The sequence below is a fragment of the Symphalangus syndactylus genome, chromosome 7 (assembly GCF_028878055.3).
Source record: "Symphalangus syndactylus isolate Jambi chromosome 7, NHGRI_mSymSyn1-v2.1_pri, whole genome shotgun sequence".
In the NCBI taxonomy this organism is placed as follows: domain Eukaryota; kingdom Metazoa; phylum Chordata; class Mammalia; order Primates; family Hylobatidae; genus Symphalangus; species Symphalangus syndactylus.
In genome coordinates, this window is record NC_072429.2 from 100,873,197 (window position 1) to 100,880,195 (window position 6,999).

The following is a 6,999-nucleotide window of genomic DNA, read 5'->3' on the forward strand; positions in this document are numbered from 1 at the left end:
TTTAAAAATATAAAGCTCATTCTTTGCTCTCAGTTGTACAAAAATCCTGCTCTAGAGCTTTGAAGCCAGACTCTGGGGCTGCCTCAGGGAAGCAGCAGCTCTTATCTTCCTGTGCAACTTCCTGGGACCCCAGGAGTTGGAGAGCTTGGAGTGGGTGCCGGAGTCAGAAAAGTACCCTCTGAACATACTGAATAGTGCAAAAAGTAACAAAAGAGCTTTGGTGACTGGAAGTTTCCTGTTATCATACCAATACCAGGCAATCTGAAATTCACACTCTGAGGGATGCTGTAATTCAAGGAAAAGTTATAAAACCCATGTGTGTTATGAACTTCACCTCTGCCTCCAGAACCAAATTCACTGCACAACCCTTTCAAAAAATTGGACCTCCATCCCCTACAGCCACATCTGAGATGCCCGACCTTTTTATGAGAGAAGTAAGGAAAGAGAAGGGTTCAGATCGTTACATTTCTTCATTGTTAGTCTGCCCCTCACCATTAAAAGGACACACCCCGAGGGCAAGGATCCGATCAGTTTCAAGATAGTATGCCACATTTCTTTTGACCAACTCTTGATTCCTTAGTATTTCCCAAGGTTTTTTATCGTAGAGTGTTAGATATAAAGCTTGGTTTGGTCCTCCTCTCTGTCTGTTATTCTCTGTGTTTGATTCTGGCTTTAGTGAAAAGGACTGGATTTTGTTTGACCGATGTTTGTTTATTCATCCAACAAACATGTACCTACAATCAGAATCCATCTCTTAAGGCACTTGCAGGTGCCTTGATACATAGATACATACATAATGTACATAGAAAGATACATAGATAATGGTGCAGAATGATGCGAGGGCTATATCCAGGGTAGCATGGCAGCATGAAGCAGAGGCACCTCTGGGAGGGGGAGTGCCATGCAGCCTGCTGGAAGGCAGTGTCGCAGCAGCTGAGCTGCAAAGAATGCATAGGAGTTGACCAGACAAGCAAGGTTGGGGAGATGATAAATGCTGAGGCTCAGTGGCTTGAGCAGAGGCTATACAGGGGGAGGCTTGGGAGATGAGGTTAATGAAGAGAGAAGGGTGGGACCATGAAAGGCCCTGGAGTCTGAATTCTATCCTGACAACCACAGAAAATCTCTAAAGGAAATTAAGCAGAATGACCGGCTTTGATTTTTGTTTTTGGAATGAGTGTCCACAGTTTGGAGAATGGACTGGAGTAAGACAGTCCTGATTGGGAGCAACAAGCTCAAAAGCAATTGGAACAATTCAGGCAAGAAGTGCTGAGAATATGAACTAAGTCAGTGACAGCAGGAACTGAGAGAAGAGGGCGTATAGCAACAACAACAAAAATAATAAGAGCTCACATTTATGCAGCACTTACAACAAGGCATGATGCTTAGTGCTTTCTGGGTATTAACTCATTTTATCTTCACAGTAACCCTGAGATAGCTTTGTTATCTATTATCAACCTCATGCCTCAGATCAGAAAACACAGCAGAGGTTAAGTAAGGACCCCAAGATCCAGGAGCTATTGATGAATGAGCCACAGCTCAAACCCGGCTGTCTGGCTGAAGAGCTCACACTCCTAATGTCCATATTGGCAACTGTCCTAGTACAGTTCCGGACAGAGGGTCTACAGGACTGGACACTGAATGGTTGAGACAGGGGAGACTCCAGGACAATTTCCAGAGATCTGGCTTGGGTAGGTAAACATGTGAATTTCAGTTTCTTGAGCCTCCTCCCCTGAAACTCCTCCCCAGATCTGTCCTTGCCCCGCTACCGCAAGTACCCACACTCCCACCATCACACCACACCCCCTCTCCTTTGCAGTCTTTGCATCACGGCCTTTGGCCATAAAACACAGGGATCTCCCAATTGGAGTGAAAAACCTCACAAGCATTTCCAATTAGGTCTAAGAAACCCCTGACAGCAAACCCTGCTCTTGGTAACACAGTGGCTTAGGTCTATTATTTTCAAATTAGCCAGAAGTAGGAAAACTTTGAGCGAGCTTGTGTGGTTTCCTTCTGAGAGAGTGAGACCTTGGCAGCCTACTTCTGTGTTTCACCGTAGCTGCCCTACGGAACAGAACATAGACCTTCTTGCGGGGCTAGCGTGTAAGCACAGAAGCACACACAGCCGCCTCGCCTGCAGCCTCCGACAAACCCGAAGGAAGAAACTGATCTGGCAGGAGCTCTGCAGAGCGCCAAATGGCATTCTTTCTCCATGCACAAAAGTTAAAGCAAGCATCTGCAGCATTAGAAAAAAAAAAAAAAAAAAAAACTTGTGTATTTCCTGCGGACAGGGAGACCTCCTGCCCCTCCCGGGCTGATACAACCCACTTTGCACATCCTGCTTCTCTGGGAGCTAAAAATAAATCGGTATGCACTGAAAAACACTCAAACACATCTCCCCAGCACACCCTTCCCGAGTCCTCGAGCGCAAGGGACACGAATCTTTCAGGTCCTGAGTCCAAAATGCAGACCGTTTCCTCGTCCAGGTTCAACCAGCGCCTTTCGGCCTCTCCCTCGGCCCCCTCCCCAGACGCCCACGCCCCGCGACCGCCTCCTGCGGCCTTTCCGGGCAGACTCCGCAGGCCCGGGATGCAGCGGGTGCCCTGGACCACGGCCCCGGCCCCGGCCCCCGGGGCGGGATGCTCCAGATGTCCCCGGGCCGCCAGGCTCACCAACGCCCCCTTCCGCCCAGCGCGCCCCATCCCGGCGGCCCCACGCGCCTCTGCGCGGCCCTCTGCAAAGTTGCTCTCTCCTTTTCTGCCGCCCACCCTCAGGGTCTGTGATTTTGTTTTGTTTTCCCTCAGAGGCACTGGGGGAATGACAGAGGAATTGACAGGGTGAACTGCACCCAGGAGGGAGCTGCTGGAACCAGGTTCCCAGGACCGCGCGCTCCTCGAACCCACCCCTGCGCTCGCGGCGCCCCGAGTGCACGGGTCCCCCCAGCAGCCGCCCCCGGCACACCCGCCCCGGCTGCAACTCCGACTCCGCTCTGGCTCCCGAGAAGCGGAGGGAATGCGCTGCGACTCACCGCCTCGGCCGCTCCCAGCGTCTGTGTCGCTTCGGGCGAGGCGGCGGCAGCAGCGGCAGCGCCTTCCCTCCGCCCGCCTCCCCCTGGACAGCACCGTCGCCAGCCGCGCCCCCCTCCCCAGCCTGGCTCGCCGCCTCCCTCCTCGCGGCCGCAGACCCCCTCTCCACTGCAGCCCCGCAGGCAGCCTCTCCAGGGTGGGCTTGACTGCGGGGTTGCAGGGGGGCCAAGATGAGACAGGTGCAGTGGACGCCCCCGCCTTGCCCTGGTGCAGCCACCCGGGCATGTCCCCACTGCGCCCCATAGTCCTAGCTCACCGCCCAGGCCTCTAGCCAGCCTGCACTGCTACTTTCCAAGGGGTGCCATCTGTTTGCCTCCTAGGGTCGTGGGAGGTCAGATTCAGCCTAGAGCACCTCCTTCGAAGCTTCGATTTGAGTGGGGGTCTGGGGTCCCTGCTCTACCGCAGTGAAGTTCAAGGGAGCCTTGGAAGGCAGTTGAAAAGCTTCTCAGGTGGTCTCCTCTGGACTCTTCATGCCAAGGTGGGAGGGGGCTGCTTTTGTCTAACTAGTGCTTTCTCTACCCAAAGCCTTCTGTAAACTGTCTAGGAAAGGCTTGACAAAAAATTCGGAGGAAGACATCTATGGGGCCCCTCTCCTGCCCCTCCTTTCTCCCCTCAAATTTTTCATCTCGTGTGGAGATAATGAGAAGCAAAATGTCAATTCATTCACCCAATATTTATCGAATGCCTGCTGGCTGCCAGCACCTGTTTCCTGTCTTGCTGTGTCGTCCACTCATGGCCTCTCAAAAAGCCACTGTAACTAACTCCTTGTGCTTGTCAACCTTGGTGACATTTCCAGAACCCGCAGAAGGTCTCAAGAGTAACTCAACTTCATCAATTTAAGAAGTCGCTGGTTAAAAATAACAAGGCCGCAAAGGCACCGTGACCTGGCCTTCCTTGGTGTAATGTTTGCAAGATCTTTTAACATGACCGGTTATAGAAAGGACAGTTACCTTGAGGTCCAGACAGCTGCCAACTCTGATTTAAACATCAAGTAAAAGGTTCATCTAATCAAAAGCACCCTTTCCTAGCTCTACCGGTTGCCTTCAATTGAAAAACAAAAATTATCTGAGAGGCTGTTAAACCATTATCAAATGCTAAAACTTTTGCTTGCATTGGGTTAGCAGGTTAGCCCAGCATTTCCCTTCCTGGACACACAGGAGGAGAAATGCTGGACTAATCTGCTAACCCAATGCAAGCAAACATTTGCATTGGAAAGTTGGATTTTTTGGTTTTTGGTTTTTTCTTTTTTCTTAATACTAGGCCCCACCCCGAGAGAGTCTAATCTAATTGTTAAAGAAAAAATCCGGCGTTCAGGGGTGTCCAGCTTTGTATGGGTATTTTTTTCACATGGGCCCCAGGAGACTCTGATGTGCAGCCAGGGTTGGAAACCACCATAGGATTAGCCAATCATCAAGCAGGGCCTAAGGCAACGGGACCCAAAACCACAAGGATTTGATGCAGCAAAAGGTCTGCACAGGTATTGCAAACTCAAATGTCCCTAAAGGATAAAAGCAGGTGACAAAGAAGTAACTTAAGTGTTTATACAGGGACAAACTGAGAAGGGCACAATGGCCCTGCAAAAGGCAGCCTCATTTTTCTACGTGGGAAAAGAGGGTCCAGTGTGGCCATCGAGTCGGGGTATTTTATTTTATTTTAGTTTGGTTCCCCCTGCCCCCAAGAGAAGCCAGAAGTTCATGTTTAATGTGAACTCTTCTAATTTTAAAATATTAGTAACTTATTTTTTAAATATTTTATGTGCTCTATAAGCCAAGAAAAAAAGAATTTGTAGGCCACAAGTGGTCCCCTGGTCATCGGTTTGTCACCTGTAGTCTGGACAGACTCTGTGCATAGGAAGCAGTTAGGAAAGTGCTTGGGGTGGGATTCCTCAGAGAGAGAGGTGATTTTAAAGTCCACTTTATCTACTTTTCTTTATTGATGTGATTTTTTCTTTAATGATCTCTACTGTTAAAAAAAAAAAGAAACAGTTTTGCTGAGGTATAATTCACACATCGTACTATTCACTCAAAGTATGCAATTTAATATTTTTTGCATATGCACAGTTAGTTATACAAACTATTACCATAACCAATTTTAGAACTGATTTTCATCACCCCATAAATCCCATACCTATTAGTGCTCACTCCCTTCTTTCCCCAACCCCCAACTTCCAGTGACCACTTACCTATTTTCTCTATATATAGATTTGCCAATTCTGGACATTTTATATAAATGGAATCATACAATTTGAGGACTTTGTGACTGGCTTCTTTCACTCAGCTTAATGTTATCAAGGCTCTCTCATGTTGTAGCATGCATCAGTACTTTGTTCCTCTTTATTAACAAACAAGATGTCATTGTACAGCTCTATCACATTTTGATTATCCATTTATCAGTTGACAGATATTTAGGTTGTTTCACTTTTTTTACTATTATGGATAATGCTACAATGAACATTTGTGTTCAAATTTTTGCATGGATATACGTTTTCATTTTTCTTGGGTATATATATACCTAGCAGTAAAATTGCCAGATCACATGGTAACTCCACGTTGAACATTTTGAGAAATTGCCATACCTTTTCCCAAACCAGCTGCACCATTATACATTCCCACCAGCACTATATGAAGGTTCCAGATTTCTTCCATATCCTCGCCAACACTTATTATTTGCCACTGAAAAAATTATACCATCCTAGTGGAGGTACAATGGTATCTTTTTTAAAAAATGTTTAGAGGGTGGAGCCAAGATGGCCGAATAGGAACAGCTCCGGTCTCCAGCTCCCAGCCCCAGCGACACAGAAGACAGGTGATTTCTGCATTTCTTCTTGAGGTACCGGTTTCTTCTCACTAGGGAGTGCCTAACAGTGGGTTCAGGACAGTCGGTGAAGTGCACTGTGCGCGAGCCAAAGCAGGGCGAGGCGTTGCCTCACTCGGGAAGCGCAAGGGGTCAGGGAGTTCCCTTTCCTAGTCAAAGAAAGGGGAAACAGACGGCACCTGGAATATCGGGTCAGTCCCGTCCTAATACTGCGCTTTTCCAACGGGCCTGGAAAACGGCACACTAGGAGATTGTGTCCCGCACCTGGCTTGGAGGGTCCTATGCCCACGGAGTCTCGCTGATTGCTAGCACAGCAGTCTGAGATCAAGCTGCAAGGTGGCAGCGAGGCTGGGGGAGGGGCGCCCGCCATTGCCCAGGCTTGCTTAGGTAAACAAAGCAGCCAGGAAGCTCGAACTGGGTGGAGCCCACCACAGCTCAAGGAGGCCTGCCTGCCTCTGTAGGCTCCACCTCTGGGGGCAGGGCACAGACAACCAAACACTCAGCGAGAACCTCCACAGCCTTAAATGTCCCTGTCTGACTGACAGCTTTGAAGAGAGTAGTGGTTCTCCCAGCACGCAGCTGGAGATCTGAGAACGGACAGACGGCCTCCCAAAGTGGGTCCCTCACCCCTGAGCAGCCTAACTGGGAGGCACCCCCCCAGTAGGGACAGACTGACACCTCATTCAACCAGGTACTCCTCTGAGACAAAACTTTCAGAGGAACTATCAGACAGCTGAATTTGTGGTCTCACGAAAATCCGCTGTTCTGCAGCCACCGGTGCTGACACCCAGCCAAACAGGGTCTGGAGTGGACCTCTAGTAAACTCCAACAGACCTGCAGCTGAGGGTCTTGTCTGGTAGAAGGAAAATTAACAAACAGAAAGGACATCCACACCAAAAACCCATCTGTACATCACCATCATCGAAGACAAAAAGTAGACAAAACCACAAAGATGGGGAAAAAACAGACCAAAAAAACTGGAAACTCTAAAAAACAGAGCACCTCTCCTCCTCCAAAGGAACGCAGTTCCTCACCAGCAACGGAACAAAGCTGGATGGAGGATGACTTTGATGAGTTGAGAGAAGAAGGCTTCAGACGATCA

General features: G+C 48.9%; 1 protein-coding gene across 1 annotated transcript in view; it reads right to left on the bottom strand.

Annotated features, from left to right (window-relative positions):
* Window positions 1–3,673, bottom strand: part of NCALD (neurocalcin delta) — a 456,181-nt gene extending 452,508 nt beyond the window's left edge. The window contains exon 1 of the mRNA XM_055286938.1: window positions 3,340–3,673. The gene's annotated coding sequence lies outside the window, so the exon portion shown is untranslated. The remainder of the gene's footprint in view (window positions 1–3,339) is intronic.
* Between the last annotated feature and the right edge of the window lie 3,326 nt (window positions 3,674–6,999).